At 38.9% G+C, this 17,066-nt stretch overlaps 1 protein-coding gene across 1 annotated transcript in view; it reads left to right on the top strand.

Moving 5' to 3' along the window:
- Nucleotides 1–11,447, top strand: part of LOC124052246 (urotensin-2 receptor) — a 40,928-nt gene extending 29,481 nt beyond the window's left edge. Inside the window, exon 4 of the mRNA XM_046376259.1 lies at nt 7,869–11,447. The gene's annotated coding sequence lies outside the window, so the exon portion shown is untranslated. The remainder of the gene's footprint in view (nt 1–7,868) is intronic.
- The last annotated feature ends 5,619 nt before the right edge of the window (nt 11,448–17,066 follow it).

Below are 17,066 nucleotides of genomic sequence, written 5' to 3'. Positions count from 1 at the left end.
AAGGGGGGAAATAACAATAATGCTGGATCACATAGCCTACAGCATCACATGGCAAATACACTGAATGGCTCATTCTGGAAAACCATATGAATCATGTGAATCAATTAGAAAAGATAATAAATGTACATCAGCATGGATTAAGCATGGAGTGTAAAATTTTATATTCCTTACATTTCTAATTTCTGAAGTTAAAATTGAAATTTCATACATTTGCTGCCAGTATCTGGTAATTTTAAGAGACTATAAATGTCTTTGGTATAATGTATTCATGCAGTGGACAGTTTGAAAAGCACACGTAAACAGAGGCACATGTGTGCACACTCAGTACTGACATTCTGTCCTTATTAGTGGTCTGCGTGCACTGGTGTAATTGCATGTGTGGATGAGGCCTGCAGTACTGCAAGCCTAAGATAAGAACCAGCCAGTATGTTGTGTGTTAAGCCAGGCAGGATAAGCCAGGTCTGTATGTCCTGCCAGAGAGGGAGCGAGCAAGAAGCAGGAGCCATAACAGGCAGAGAACCGGCAACTCTGACTCTCATGTTCTCATGGTGCAAAAACAGGAACAGAAATGCTGTTTCTGACCCATCTTTTACTCAGATATTCACCCAATATCACAGCATGGACCAAACACACACATACGATTTAACATTCTGCACCTCTCGGGGCATTTTTCATCCACAAGTGGAGTAATCTATTCCAAATTTAAAATGGTCGCAAACCAGGTTGAATGTGGTCCACAATGTGTGAATTACATAACAATAACAGCTCTGATAACTCCAGTAATTACCCCATTAATCTTTCCCCCCAGCTACGTCATGGAGGAGATTTATACTCCTCTGCTGCTAATATGCTTCACTTTGCAGTCAACATTACTGAATCCCTTGAAGCACAATCCCTTGTAGCAAGCATGCTGTGGTTTGCGTCTTCTTTGACCTAACTGAATAATTTGATATCTGTATAGTTAGAGCAAATGGCAGAGGCCACTTTATTTCCTCGCAAGACTGATTTCCAACACTCATGGTCTCTGATGAGCTCTTGATGATGAGACCTTGGCAAAGAGGGGCAAATATTCACCTCGCTGCCTGAATGCTGCTGCCAAGTGGGTCGTAAGGTGGTATGGCTGCCACTTAGACAGTAATGGAGGTCTGGTGGAAAAGGGTAGTGGCAAAAATGAGAGGGTGGCATAGAGGGGGTAATGAAGGAGACATCAATGGTAGGGCTCACAGCCAAATGCATAGCAATAGCAAGTCAGCAGGTGGTCAGTGAATAACTGGACTCTGGGAACAGAGTAGCTCAGGTTTCTAATTTCTGCAAACTGCTGTTCAAACCAAACTGAACCTGACTCTGTTTTCTGCAGCATTAGGGACAAGGAAGTCAGCAACTTAAGACACTAAAAGCATTAAAACTTGCACAATAAAGTCTCTAAAGGAGAATAGCAGAACGCTTTAATCAAATTATTATTATTATTATTATTATTATTATTATTATTATTATTATTATTATTTGATTAAATTGTGATAAGGTCTTCTTTTCTTTTTTGCTCAGTGGGATAAGCTATGGCTTAAGATGCTACGAAGAAAAAGGGGAGATAAAGACAATCCAATTAGGAGAGACAAGTGAATGAAGCAGAGATAATGGTTTATTGCAACAGATGATATGTGATAGTTAGGTCTTGTCAGAAAGTCTTTGGCATTTGGACTGTACAGGGGAATTCTGTGATCAAAGAGCATCAGCTGTGGGCAGTGCCGAGATAAATGTGGCACTGCTGTGGTATTAGTGGTGTCTGCTGAAATGATGAAGCTGGTGAATCTGAAAGAGAGTCATATTTCAAAAGACAGCTGTTCTGACCTTCCTGACTGAATATTCTTCATTTTAAAGTTTGTGTTCAGTAGTTGGTGAAAATGTCCATTCATTCATCCAAAACACTCAAAGAAACTAATGTACAGCTGTGCTAACGGTTTGTGCTATAATTATATTATGTTGGTTCTAGCTAAAATGCTAAGATACATGCTAAAACATGACAATGTTAACATACTGGTTAAACACCAGCTTGTTCATTTTCGGTTATTTTGCCTTATTATGAACCTGTTTTTCTTGTAAAGATCTGGGCTACTCTGCCTGTCATTGGATGGAACAATGATGAATTTAATACTACTGCTTATTAGAGTATCGAGTGATGGAAAACTAAAAAACCGAGTTAACAGGTTGTGCTAGTCTAGCTCGCCTGCCCTGCATAGCTCAGAGACGTTCCAGCAGTGAAGACCAATGAGGAGTGACCTTGAGAGGAGTAGCAGCAGGCTGGGAATTAAGTTTCTTTGGCAGGGAAACAGCACACAGTCTGTATCTGTACATCATATAGTACAGCCTCTATTCTCAAACTGTCAACTTATTGTACCGAAACCTAACTGATGCAACCAACGAAGGCAACCAACGAAGGCAATCAATCACAGGCGCCATATTGTGTTCATCCATATCGTGTAATCCATGCAATAATTGGTGCAATATTTCAGTCTGGATCAAAGTGGTGCATAGGCCAACAGACCGATACTGCCATTCCTAGAACTGCAGTACTACCACGTCTAAAACTGTGAGGGGACACACAGGGGACAGTGCAATAAGTAGACAGAGTTTCGTTCCTCATTTTATAGCTGATTAGTCAGGCTTTTATGTCTTTTAAGCAGATTCTCTTTCAGCTTTTAAAAAGTGTTCTCTACTTTGACAAAATATGGAGATAAACTATATGATGAATTTTAATATGTTAATATTATACGCAGTTCAAGATGTCTGCACGTATATTTATTTTCTATTTCAAAAGTGAAAAGTTTCTTAATTCACTTGCTGTTTGCTCGTCACATTGGTCTTCTGTCATGCCTCTCTGTTATCTGGAAACTTAGATGTCAAAACCTGACATTTTGTTTGCTAAATACCATGCAATTAGTTAAAATGTCGAAGTTTAAAGCAGTACATTTCGATTGGCTGAAACCAATTTTTTTTTCTCACATACTGTAATTTTTATTAAATTACAAAATGCAAATCTCATGGCATTTGATGAATCTCAGGTTGAAGAAAGTGAAAGGAGCCCTGATGAGGGGATATAACCAGACTCATGCAAGAAAATGCCACCGTAGCAGGCGGTTTCTTCTTGAAAGCAGTTCTGTTTTTATTTCTTCCAACACCACAGTAAGAATTATACAGTGGAAATCAGTGGGGCGTCAACTTCTCCAGTGTGTGAAGGACACCCAGAGCTGATGTGTGCTTCAGATGAACTTATAAACCTTACAGTATCTTGCTTGTTTAATGTATAGCCTGCAGCTTGTAGATGATGATAAATAAAATCCATTACACCAGTTCATGGGGCATGTAAAACACAACAACTATGGTAGTCAGGCGTCACCAACAAAGTATTCTAGAGCAAAAACTGCCACCAGGTCAGAACCACGCACACACACACACACCAGCAGACCATTTTTGCTCAAACACAGGCCCACTATGTTGTATCAGAGCCAGAGACAATATCAACATGCCAAAGAGGTGAGATGAACTCCTAGATTTCTGCATGAGAAAGGCAATACACTAACTAAATATCCACAACAACACAAAAAAAACTAATAAAATGAACCCTCCCTTGTCTCAATGCTCATGACTGAATGCATTAACTGAACAAAATATTCATTTGTTCTGCATCTTGTGAGTTAAAGATTTTAGCTTTGTCTCAATTAGGGTGCCCCATTCAGAAGGACATGGTCCACGAAGGTGAGATTGTCCAGTCCTGTGGAGAATGTTATGTTTATGTTCCCAGCTGTTCCTGCCTTTACCCCTGAGTCACAAAGTACCGCTTCCTTTTCCTGGTAAACCTTATAAGCTACAGCTGTTAAAAAAAAAACCCCAAAAAACAAAAACTGTTCACTGTTCATTAGCACATGACCATACAGCATCGCATTTCAAAGCAAGGCCCTGGTTGGGTGCAATACAAATAAATGAACTTGATTCTGTAGTTAATGTGACTGTGAGTAATAAGCGTTTAGTCTTACAATGCACAATATTCTCATTGAAGCAACATGGGCGTTGTTTTGCTCAAGCTTATCCATCCATGATTTTTGATTTTAACAATTGGAAAGATAAAAATATTCAAATGTAGGTCAATCAAAGCAACCTTGAGCTGAAATTCTTAAGGTTTGACAGAAATTTAAAGCAGTACTGGATTTTATCATTGAAGTTATCACTGAGTCCAAAGTGCAGTAAAGTGCAGCTCTGGTTGCAGCAGGGTGTGTTAGAGAGAGAAAGAACAGATCAGGAAAGATAGAGTCAAATAAAGAGATAGATGTTGAAACAGCGTGCATAGACCATCTCTGTCAGCGTCTTTGCATGCCAACAACAACAGTACACTATGCTGGAAAGGGCTTTAAGTGTCCCCCGCTGGGTGCCAAGTTTTGTGTGTGTGTGAGTGTGTTTTCCATATCCTTTAATAATAGAGCTCTCACGTTTACAGGTCAGGGTGATCCAGTGAAAGAGCCCTGTAAAATGAATGTGGAAAGAGTGATGTGAACATCACATCAAACAGCATCACGTACAAACACATGTATACTTCATTACAGATGATACTGGGTGGTCCAGTAGCCTACTACTCACATTACAGTCAAATGTTATCCATTTCCACTTGTCATTACTTATAATGTATCCATTCATCAGGCATGTAACAATCATTTTCATAACATAAAGAGGAATAATTGACTGTGAACAGCAACAGCTTCACAGATGTTTCTTATAATGGTGGCTTTAAGGGATTTGTTTGTAGAACTACTCCAAGTGACATGGCAGAAGCAAAAGTGCTAACTTAGATGACCATATGGGTATAATAAAGTGACCACTACATGTGCAAGGAAATGATGAAGTGTTAAAGTGATGACATGTCCTTTAACGGTGCACTAATGGGTGACTTAAATAGAGAAAATGTGATTCAGTGCCTTGAGGGCAATGGTTTTCTAAGTGAAGTCCAGGGAAACATCGGGGTCCTTGAGGGTATTCCAGCGGCTCTCCAGCAAAACATGTTGCATTCAAAGCTGCACGATGACAGAATGTTGTATTGTGTAAGTGTTGTAAAAATATGGAACCTTAAAGCAAAATTCTCATCATATGAGATACCCTTGTTTAAATTGTACCACTTTAGTGGTCCCCACAATGAAAATGGTATCTAGAGGAGTAAACATTTGCAAAGCCCTCTCAGGCAAGACCTGAAGAAGGCTTAACTATGGGGTCCGTCCATTACAGAAAATGTAATACAATGCACTAATGGGTACAATTAAGATGTAGAAAATGTAATGCACTCTAGGGTTCCCTTTCAGTAGAGATAACATGCAGTGACTTTTAGGATGTTAATCCAGTAGAAAAATGCAATGCAGTGTTCTTATAGTAATAAACTAGTGATAAATAAAATTAGTCTATGTGCCACTAATTGGTTAAATCATTTATATCTCCTTGTGTCTTTTAAACAGAGTTGTATAAATCTGAGTCACATAACAAACATTTTAAATCTCAGACATGGTTTGTAACAGTTTCATCATGATTGCATAACAATGTTCTGCACACTGGTGCCTCACAATCAGTCTTCCAGTTGGTGCTAAGCTAAGCTAACCAGCTGCTGTCTCCAGCTTGTATAGCTTGTGAAAGGAAAGTGTCTAAATGTGTTTCTGAAGATGAAAAACTATTCCTTTACTTGCCTGACTTAGAAAAATAGATCCAGAAATTAGATTCTAAATATATCAGCAGCACCTAATATGATCACTTCATTTTCCATCTCATTAGTACTTTGTACTTCGTATTCCCCAATGATCTTTGCAATTTCTTGTTTCATTAATAAAAATACAGTAGATGCGTTCATACATTTTAGGACTCTCTGTGAGCCTGATGCAAATGGAGTAATGAAGTTGAATGAATAACATTAAAGTGTTTCATACGAAGGAAACAAACTTTATGATTCAAATGACTGGGATAGCTAATATTATGGTGATGAGAGCATTCCATTGATTTTTTTTCTTCCTTTTTACAGATATTAAAAGAAACAGCCCCTCTAACTAATGAAATACTTCATTAACATGCTGCAGACAGCAAATTAATTCATATATCTGAGGTTTTCTGTATTGCACTCAGATTTAATTTCAGTAAGAGTTGAGAAATTGCGAGGACAGATATATTTGCTTATTATTCCTTTGGTTGAAAAGGAAAATGAAGCAGAGAGCAGAAAGTATGAGTCGATTATAGCTGAATTTATTCTGCCAGGGGAAGACCTGATTTGAACCACACCAAAGGAAGGACAAGAGAGATGGGTCCTAAATATATCCAGCAGCAATACTTGGCACAACCCCTGTGCATGCATTAAATAAACTGTATGTGCTATAATTAGACATTTGTGTACATCAAATTGAGTGAATTGTTTATTTACTATTCATGTTGTCGGACCAAATCTTATGAAGCAGATGAATAGTTATTATATGAATGAATTTACATCTGACCCACTTCCATTTGATTTGAAAAAGCAGGAGGGGAGTTGTAGTATGCAGATACAGTGGTACAAAAGCTGTGAGCTGTGAGAAGACATTCAAATTAGAAGTACAGACTAAGACTAAAGGTTTTTATATCTCAGGGCACACCTGAAGGCAAAAATGAACAGCTACACTCAAAGCATGCTGTCATATATGCAAACATGATGACTGTTTGAATGGAGTTCATGACCAAGACTTGTAGTGTTGTGCTCAGTTGGATGTGTTGGGAAGCAGGGATGCTGCAGGTAGCAGCTACTACTACTACTAGCTACGTTTTCCAGTACCTTAGAGTGGCTTTTTTTTTTTTAAATCTGTGGTGCACCATTTCCATTAGCCAACCATTTAAATTAAATAAGCAAAGTAGCACAAACTATTTTATTTTTCTCATGAAGGAAAGAAAGCTCAGAACTGGGTGTGTTGCTTTAATACAAGTGCAGATTCAGCACATGCACCTCCCTGTCTTCTTGTGTGATTGATTTGATTGATGATTCATGAGAGAATCAATCAAGCAGGAAGGTGTGGAGCAGAGAGATCAGGCCAAGAGTTGTTACTGCTACTTTTTGTATGATATTTTCAACGAGATCTTGCTGCAGCACTTCTTCATTTTGGAAAATTACACAAATTGCTGGATGCAGACCCTCTTTTTTTTCTGTTGGAAAGTTAAATGACTTTCATACACTGTCGGAGCATCTATCAAGAGTTTCATAAATAACCATCCATAATCCATGATAATGTTCTTGTTCCTTTCAGTGTTTGGAAGCCACAAATAGTAGCTATTCTTAGGAAATCATCTGTGTGAAATCAGCGAGTAAAAACTTTGAGGAAATGACAACAACAGATAAACACTCTCTTCTGTCAAAAAGATCTCATGGGATCTCTGATTTTGAGACAAAGATTACATACAGTTCTGCAGAAGCACAATACTGGAGAGAACTGGTTCATCTGAAGGAATCATAAATAATGTATGAGTATAAACTGTGTTTTTGACACCTGCGGGATAATGGCAATGAAACCACAGACACTCTTCACTGCTAATCTGATACTTCCAGGCAATCCTGTTAACTATGCTCTCTAAACCATGCAATAATGATTCCTTTGAGTTTGAATTCTGTATGTTCATGTGTGTTCATGAAATCCAAAACAAACAAACAAACAAAAAAAAAACGCTGTGCCTACCTTTCTAAATGCACATAGGAAACTATGACTGCTTATTTGCTATTTTTACCAGCATGTTGTTTCCAAACAGAGCACGTTCTGCATGTGTATGTGTGTGTTCAGAGGATTTACAACCACAGTATTAATAGCCTGTCCTGTGTTTTCCTGATACAGACATGACTACGCTGTGCTGACTGTGGAAGAGGAAGAAAGGACAAGACGAACCTGTTGGAGATGACACACAACAGTTGCAGACCCTGAACTCCTCATCAGCACGGCAGTGAAACAGGATGAGGAAGATCAAAGCGTCTTTTGTATTTGCGGTTTAGTATGCGTGCACACAACAACACTGTATGAGCACCAACAGGGACTGAATGAGAAGCTTGCTACAAAGTAGACACCCTCAAGTCTGTATTTATTCCCGTGGCATGAGGAGAATGATGAAAGTCTTACAGAACCAAAACTTTCAACTTCTATGCTTTCTCTTATGTTTACCCTGGGTCACTCTCACAGTGCTCTCTGTTGGCCTTGATGTAAAAAATATTCTTAAACCTGTTGTCTCTTGACAAAGGAGAGGAGCTGACAACAGCAGAGTAATGTTGTGGATGCACTGGCGAGGTAAGGGAAACATGATGGAAGCATCAGTGGATTGATTTACAAAAAAAGCAAATGATGTGGGAATTGTTGAGAAAGTTGAGCTTCAGGGAAAAAAAAAAAAAAAAGTGTACATGAGATACTTAAATCCGTGACAGATCAAAATGCATGACAGAGCTTCAACTGCAGTAAACGACTGTGGGATATTTTTGTTACTGCAGAGTACAAACGGACAACAGCACCGTGTGAAAAATGACAACCCCCTCATTCATTTGGGACCACCACACATGCACACACACACACACCCACACACACACACACTCACACACACACTCACACACAAAAAGGGGTATTGTGACATCATCCAGCAAGATGCTACAATCATATACGTGCAGAGACACATTCCTGGTAGATTACTAGATTACTAATGCCATAATTCTGTTGTTTCTCACAGTCGTAAAGTGGTAAAGTCCTTTCTCATGGTATCAGATTAATGTGCAATGTTGTGGTGTCTGATAAGTCAAACTCATTGATTTGTCTGTCCAGCTGGACTTATGTGGGTCGCATTTTATTGCCTGTTATATAAAGCAACATGCCTACACTAGAGCAGCTTTTTTTTAAACACAGTGCTGTTTCTAGATGTAAATGTCCAGTGGGGGTGGCAATATTGTGTAGTTCTCTTACTGTCAACAAATGAAAAGACCAAAATCAGAAATGAATGGATCCTATTGATGAGTCTGCAGCCTTGCTTGCAGCTCTGTGAGACTGTATGCGGGTTGTTAACTGCTAACGTCAGCATGCTAGCATACTCACAATATGGCTAACATGCCGATCTTAGCTTTTAACATCTTTGCCATTTTAGTTTGGTATTTATCATGGTACATACTCTGATTAGCAATAAACACAGCTGGGGCTGATGGATGAATGTTATTAGTTTTGCAGATATGTAGTGATAAACCAAAGATAAAATAAGGTAAGATAATCCTGTATTAGTCCCACAGTGGGGAAATTCACATTGTCAGGATAGCAAATAAAGGTACACAATATTTACACTATTTCACAATTGTTTACATTATTAGCAGTAAACAACAAAGTTATTTTATTGCACTGGGAGATTATTGCATAATGATTTATTGAAATTCAGTTTGTTGTGGAGTGGGTGGGGTCTGCCGGGAGCAGTGCTGGTTGCACAGTGTCACAGCAGTGGGAGGAAGGACTTGCGGTAACGCTCCTTCACACATTTGGAGTGAAGCAGCCTGCCACTGAAGGAGCTGCCCAGTGCCATCAGAGTCTCATGCAGGGGGGGGGGTTGTTGCCCAGCAAAGCAGATAGCTTAGATATCACACTTGCACTGGGTCAAGGGGGCTCCTTAGGACAGAGCTGGCCTTCCTAATGATTTTATCCAGTCTCTTCCCATCTGCAGTAGAGATGCTGCTGCCCCAGCAGCCCACTCCACAGAATAAGGCTGATGCCACCACAGAGTTGAAAAAGGTCCTGAGAAGTGCACCTCTGCACTCCAAAGGACCCATCTCCTCAGCAGGTACAGTCTGCTTTGGCCGTGGAGTTGTCCACTGAATTGGACAAATTAAAATTGGAGCTACATAAAAGGTTAGAAGTCACTACAGATTCCTCAGTAAGGTGACATGAACGTGAAAATTTGTTTTAAAACAACAACGTGAAACAACAATAACTTGATGGTGGCGCTAGAGCAAAACTCAGAGGATCACCACAGTTATACCTGGGACCATGGATGTTCTCACCTACCAACAGGAACTACGCTAGCATGGCTAAAAGCTATGAAAAATGAATCAGTGGGCCACAGTTCCACTGGCACATGTTCCTTCCTCACCATCACTACTGTACGGTTTTTGACTCAATGCAATATATGCCATGATGTTGGAAATATTAACACGAAATATGTATTAATCTGGCAGTTGTCCCCAACATATGCAATATTTTCTCCTGTGAGAGTGATATTAAGGCTACTAAACACTACAGTGCTAAAGACGTGTTTTAGGAAACATGTAAAACAAATGCACTAAGTATTGACTTAATTTTAAAGATTTTTACCTTTAGTAGGAACATATGGACTTGGAGCTGAGTGACAAAGTATTGAAAGGTGGACTAACACACTGCTGGTTTTGGTCTTTTCTGGTATTATTATTATTATTATTATCATTTTGTCTTGAACAAGGAAAATAAAGAGAAACAGCAGCCTTATGCTATGTGCAAAACAAGATGTTCCTTCAGTCCATGAAAACATCAGAAGCTTGCTCCCAACTTTATAAATAAACTGTAAAAAGACTTATTAAATTAAATATATGGTTGAAAAAAAAATCTCTGTAAAAATATTGTTGCTGATGTATTTCATCTGTTTACAAATATTTGAATTCTTTTGCATGTCAATACTGCTATTTCATGCTACTGTGCAATGCTAACAATTATAACAAACACTAAAAAGCCAAAAGCGTTTTTTGTGTGCGTTTTCTCAGATCTGTGAGACTCTTCAGAGGCCTCTTTTGTCATACCAGGTCACTTGATAATGTTACGATTTGGATGAAAAAGGACACAGAGTGTGAGCAGAATTGCAGGTAGGAACCAAGCTGTTACTCCTCTATTGATATAACTTCCAGAGCATCAAGTGAAATGCTGGCTGATGCATATTTAACCAATCTATCCTCTGAAGAAATCTCGTATATGGATTTGGGAGGATTTGTATGCAGGAGCTTGAAAAGTGGGAAATAATTTACATCAATCTCAAAGTGGGATCTTAAGCATTTTTAAAGCTATCCTGCTGGCTTTGTACTCATATATACTGTACACATGAAAAGTCGAAAGTGGCTGTGCTTTTAAGCAGTGAAGTAAACCCAAATTTCATACCCCGTGTATGAGTCTTCAAAGTCATAAATAAATCAATTTGCCAGCCACAGATGGAGCTGCATGCCGACCGTGAAGCATGAAAAAGGTTTGGATGTCTTTGGCAGAGCGCAACATCGCTTGGGATACAAGAAAAGGAAAAGATGATAATAATGATGATGTATAATAGCAATGAGCCCCATTCTTTACATTTCAGTATGTTCAATATGTGCTAAGAGTTGAAGTGAGTGTTTCTGATTTTAAACCTTTTAAGGTAAACAATAAAAGTTATTTAAAAGTTCATTTTGTCTGATTTGTCAAATATGTAAAGCTTCAGTGTCCAGTTTAATATGAACCATGATTTGGATTTGGAATCACAAACCAATAGTAGACTCTACTGCTCTATCTCAGAGTTCAGTTAGCTGTGTCAATCCCTCAGCTCAACTGCTGTCATAAGCACAAGCGATTTGCGTTTAAACGTATGAGTTCAACATTAGATGTAACTCGGTGTCTGCTTTGTAACGGCAGTAGCAATGACTACATCGACAGAAACTTGTCCAGTTCTACTTGAATTAAAGTGAAAGTGTACTAATTAACGTCTAACATAATTACCTAAATTTAATTTTACCTTGAAACATTCTCATCCTACAGCCATTGAAATTCGTTCTCAAATTGAACACTTTAATTTATATTGCCAATGCCAATGCAGACTCACTGAAGATTCATCAGTTATTGCTTGAAATCCAAATAGACCACTTTTGACATGGCCAGAAATGACATCCACTGTACAGCACAGGAATATGTCACACAGTAGTGAAGAACACGAGAAGCAGATGCCAGGGGTTTTTATTAAAACAAAATCACAACTGGTGTGCTAACTGTATGCCAAATTAATGAGAGTGCAAAAAGCCAATTTGCCTCCTAGGGTACCATATGACTAGTTGCTGGCATGTACTACTGCATTTAAAAGGCTAGATCACTTCCTCCTGCAAACTTCACAGAGCACAATGAAAGCAAAACAGCATCACCAATCTCTCTTAATCGAATATTCTTTGGTCTCGTTCACAAAAACTTCCTCTCTCCTTTGCTTTGCTCTGCTCTGTGTGTGGGAGGGGGGCCCCGACCTCGATGAAACACAAGAGAGCGGTGGAAACAAGCACGACTGTGAGTGACAGAAAAACACACTAAAGACTCTCACTGCGCTGAAATGAAACAAATGCACATAAATTAGGTAAATAAGATAAATGAAATATTTTGTTTCTTCCAGTATGGGTGGGCTCTGCTGCTGTAATACATTATCTCCCATAACTTTGTAAAAGAACAAAACCACTTATTTTCATTATCACACATAAGTGAGTTATCTGATCGAAGGTAGCATACAATCATCATAGAATACGAGGATCTTAAATAATGTACTTCAATAATGGCAAGTCTCTGGCAAGTCAGCAAGTCTCTCGTGCAACTGGTGACTCACACGATGGCTTACTTAATCATAGTAACATAATGATATTATATTCCATTTCTGCCAAAAGATACCTAAAGAAAAAACAAAGCTGCAGACACAGAGCAACAGTACCCCGCTGGAAATGTTTGTGGACAGCCAATGAATGCTTTTAAGGTCAGTGTCAAAACCTTCATGCAACACATCCTCCCCTTTAGACATTAAATCCTTGTTGTCTGCTTGTGGTAATCCCACTATTATTCCCAAAGACCTGGATAAAAAAACTTCTTCTGGATAGCTTTTTCAGCTATTATCAGCTATTCAGTATGAAGCCCAGGATGCCCACTTCAAGCTCCATGCTCAAACGCATACCAAACATACCAAACCCTGCAAGTCTGGATCAAATGCTCAAGGGCGTGACAAAGCTTCTGTCTGTCACGAGTCTACTGTCAATCCAGTCCCATTCAAGCCTAAAATGTATACTGTCATATGTACATGTAGATACACTCTCACATTTACCTCTAATAAATGTAACATAAAGCACAGACTGGTTATTAAAGCCAGATGTTTATATACTTACTAAAGCATATACATGAATTATATGAGTTAAAAACAGATTTATTTCATGCATGCAAATGAAGAACATTCATCTTCATACTTGTAGCTGACCTTTTTTTAGTACACAGTGTAAACCTAATTGCATTTTCTCTGCGGCTTACAAAACTCCTGGAGCCACAGTGTGAAGCAGATGCTGTTATTCTCAAGTGAAGACAAGGAGGGATGTAAATTATGTGTTTGTGCATTTAAAAAAACAGTTTGATCTCTCTGTGACTCAATGTCTTTGTGTCCTTCATAGGATTGATATTAATCTCTATAATTAATTGGGTTAATCATAATTCTGACTTTGCATTGTACCGCTGAGGGGTTATCTGAAGAAACCTGCTCAGCACCCCTAATGAAACGACAGACAAACCTCCCGTGAAGCGTTCTTCATTATCACACATCCTGCTGAGATGTGCCGAGCTCTGACTGCAGGGGAGGAATCAGAAATCACAGATTAGCGCCAAAGAACACAATAGCACATCCAGGAGTCACACACACACACATGTGCACAGAGAGAGAGAGAGAGAAAGAACATTAAATAAAATCAAAATTGTAAAGATGCGACAAGAGGTGAGGGTATAATGCAGTGAAAAAATGACAAAAGGTGTATTCTAAGTAATTAGTACATTTGCAATTGAGCTATTTTGCTTTTTTTCGTTCCTTCAGAAGAAACCATTGGTTGCCGCTGAGTAACTGTGAGACATCATTACATTCTTGCAACCTGAAAACAATTACTAAACATTCTCTATAAAAGTTGTTCATCTGACATTCAGCAGTCACATCAAGGCAGCAACTGAATCTGCGTTTTTTTTTTTTTTCATTTTATCAGACAACAAGAATTAGAGGTCTCATAGAGGTCTTGTGGATCTTTTATTTATCCGTTCAACTTTGTTTTCATCTCCTTACTCTATTTATTTCTCTATTCATTAAGTGTAATTATTATGATATGTAAAGATAAGCAGCACTCTACAATAACAATAACAAATAGGTTTTGTGTCACTAAGCACTTAGAGCTAATTGGGAATGATAAATAGATATTTAGAACTTAACTTATGTATGAAAATTTAGTCTTAATTAACTTTTAATGCTATAATGACTTTAGTAATCCATAATTACGTTGCAAATTGAATAACTATTTGCAACGTAATTAATTAGTAATTAAATTTGGAACTTTTTTTCTTTTTTCAGGCAGATTTGGGGGTTGGCAGCTGGTTGCTGTGGCTGCTGTGGACTGGGGCCTGGCCATCCCAATTGTTATTGCCTTTTTTTTTGTTTGTTTTTTGTTTGTTGTTGGTGCCACAATCTTGTCTTCACCTGTCATTATTAATAACAATGCAGTATAATAATACCCTACTAATAACACTTTTAATCATTTACTTCTTTGTGAGCTCTTTGAAGAATATACATATACATATCAAAAGCATTGCTGTATAAGCTTCTGTATACATTCATTTGCTGCACGATTTAACTTGCTGTAACAGTAACTGGTCCCATCATGGCCACCTCACTGTAAAATTGCCTGACTCCAACCACTGCACCTTTCACACCTGTTTTTGTTGATATAAAGAACGCTGTTAGCTCAGAAAGACTTAAAAACTCTCTGCACAGTCACAGAGTCATGTGACACCATGACAACACTCAGCCACTTGAACATAGACCCTGAGGCCTGTATTTTAGATTTGCCATACCATGTGCATGTGCCTTAGCCTAGAATGCAACATAAACTTTAATGAATGGCATGATTTGAATGCCTTCATTTGAGCTTAATCTGGAATACCAAGCAGCATGTGATGTCTGTCAGTTTAGTTTCATAAATGTGCAAATTTACTCATGCCAGTTCAGCAAAGAAATAATTAATAATATAAGATAATGTCACATAAGCCTCCATAGCTCCAGCTAAATGTACATCATGGGAAGTGCACTCAACTTCAGTGCACATAGTGCTGACTCTCTCTTTGCTGAGTGGAGTCTCTTAATTGGTGTCCCAAAGGTCCACTGCTGATCAGCATTTCAAGACAATGCATACTGTTCCAGCTACTTTGCAAGCCTAAAGCGGAAAACAGCGCAAAAAAGGAAAGCATCTGATGAATGCAATGGGGAGTCACCGGGCAAAAAAATTTGCTAGTTGCTTGCTGGATTCAACACCTCCATATCTACTGAGGGTTCTGTTTTCACTACAAGTCTCAAAGTGAAGAAATGCCATTAAAAATGGATTATAGCTCGATGTTATACTTCAGTAAGTATTATTGACTGCTGATCCTCAAGGGGGAGGAGAAAATATTCAGCTACAGCCCTAATGAGCTGCTTTAAATAGGCAACCCGACACACTAATCTATAATGTATCTCCTCATGTGTAACTGTTGTACACATTCTTATGCGTGCAGTCAGGTAAACCTGCTGGTAGTCCTTTCGCCGCCTTCACCCGCTGCTGTCAAGACGTCCTTCATCAAGTCTCATAACCCTAAACTGTTTGAAGGAGCTGCACAAGAGTCAAAGGTTTGAAAGTATGATATGAATATCTACCGCATGAATGTTTCACTACCTTTAAACCTGAAGACTAAACCTAAGAGAGGACAAACCACACATAAAAATTCTTTCCATCAACATGTGCAGATTTTTTTGGGTTATGACAGAAAGGAGCAAACAGTAAAAACATCACATCACCACCAAAAAAAAAGACTTTTGTAAGTTTTCCAAATGAAAGTTCAACGCAATGTTTTGGAATTGACTAGAGGGGACCACAAAAATGATTTCACATTCATTTTCATTTAGCTGGATACATTCAGTATACAATTTATTTCTGACAGACAAGATAATAACATGGAGGCCAACCAGCAGCATCTACTGTATTAGTACAATTTGCACTGACCAGGCCGAAAAGGAAAACATTTTCATAGCGTGGGCAGATAGCAACAGGGCGACAGGGTACCAACCAAGTTGATAACTGCGAAGGTGGCAACATTAATAAAAAGGAACCAAAAGGGCAAAAACACAAGCGATCAGAAGATCAGGCTTGATCAGCCTTCAGAATTGCTGATTGCAATACTTTTACAATGAGAATGGGATCAATTGGCAGTACAGAAAAAAGTAATGCACGGGGGCTGTTTTTCAGGGGTTGGGCTCGGCCCCTTAATTCCAGTGAAGGGAAATCTTAATGCTTCAGCATACCAAGACATTTTGGACAATGCTATGGTTCCAACTTTGTGACAGCAGTTTGGGGAAGGATTTTTTCTATTGCAGCATGACTGTGTCCCAGTGCACAAAGCAAAGTCCATAAAGACATGGCTGGATGAGTTTGGTGTGGAAGATCTTGAGTGGCCCACACAGAGCCCTGACCTCAACCCCATCCAACACCTTTGGGATGAACTGGAACAGGGATTGTGAGCCAGGCCTTTTGGTCCAACATCAGTGTCTTAGGGATTGTTTGCTACAGTTTGCTCATTTCTTCTTGTTTGACCTGTTGGTTTGTTTGCAACCTGCTACATCATCTGAACTCTGCCCTCTGTCTCTCAGCCCAGTAAACTTTACTGTAATGATGCTATTTTCACCAGTCTCTGCATTTACTGCAGTTAACAAAAGTCTTAGTATTCAGAGTATTGAATCATTTCACATGGTGACAGGAATTCCTCCAAGGAATGCCTCCTGGAAATCAGCAAGGGCTTGTTAAACACTGCTGGAAGTCTTGTTTACCTCCATAGTTGTGCTCCTGCTTGTGTCCAGGATTATCTTATCTCAAGACCTCAGTGTGTCAGACTGAATAATAATGTCTCTGACATCATCTTCTCTGAACAGGCGCTCTCGTGGGTACACTCTTATCTCCCTTTGTTTACTTATTGCACAGCTGACTGCAGGCATACACAATTGTCTTATGATCTCTG

Source organism: Scatophagus argus, chromosome 21, assembly GCF_020382885.2.
Source record: "Scatophagus argus isolate fScaArg1 chromosome 21, fScaArg1.pri, whole genome shotgun sequence".
Classification (NCBI taxonomy): domain Eukaryota; kingdom Metazoa; phylum Chordata; class Actinopteri; family Scatophagidae; genus Scatophagus; species Scatophagus argus.
Note: the sequence above shows the minus strand (reverse complement) of the source record. Positions and strands in the feature narration are given on the sequence as shown.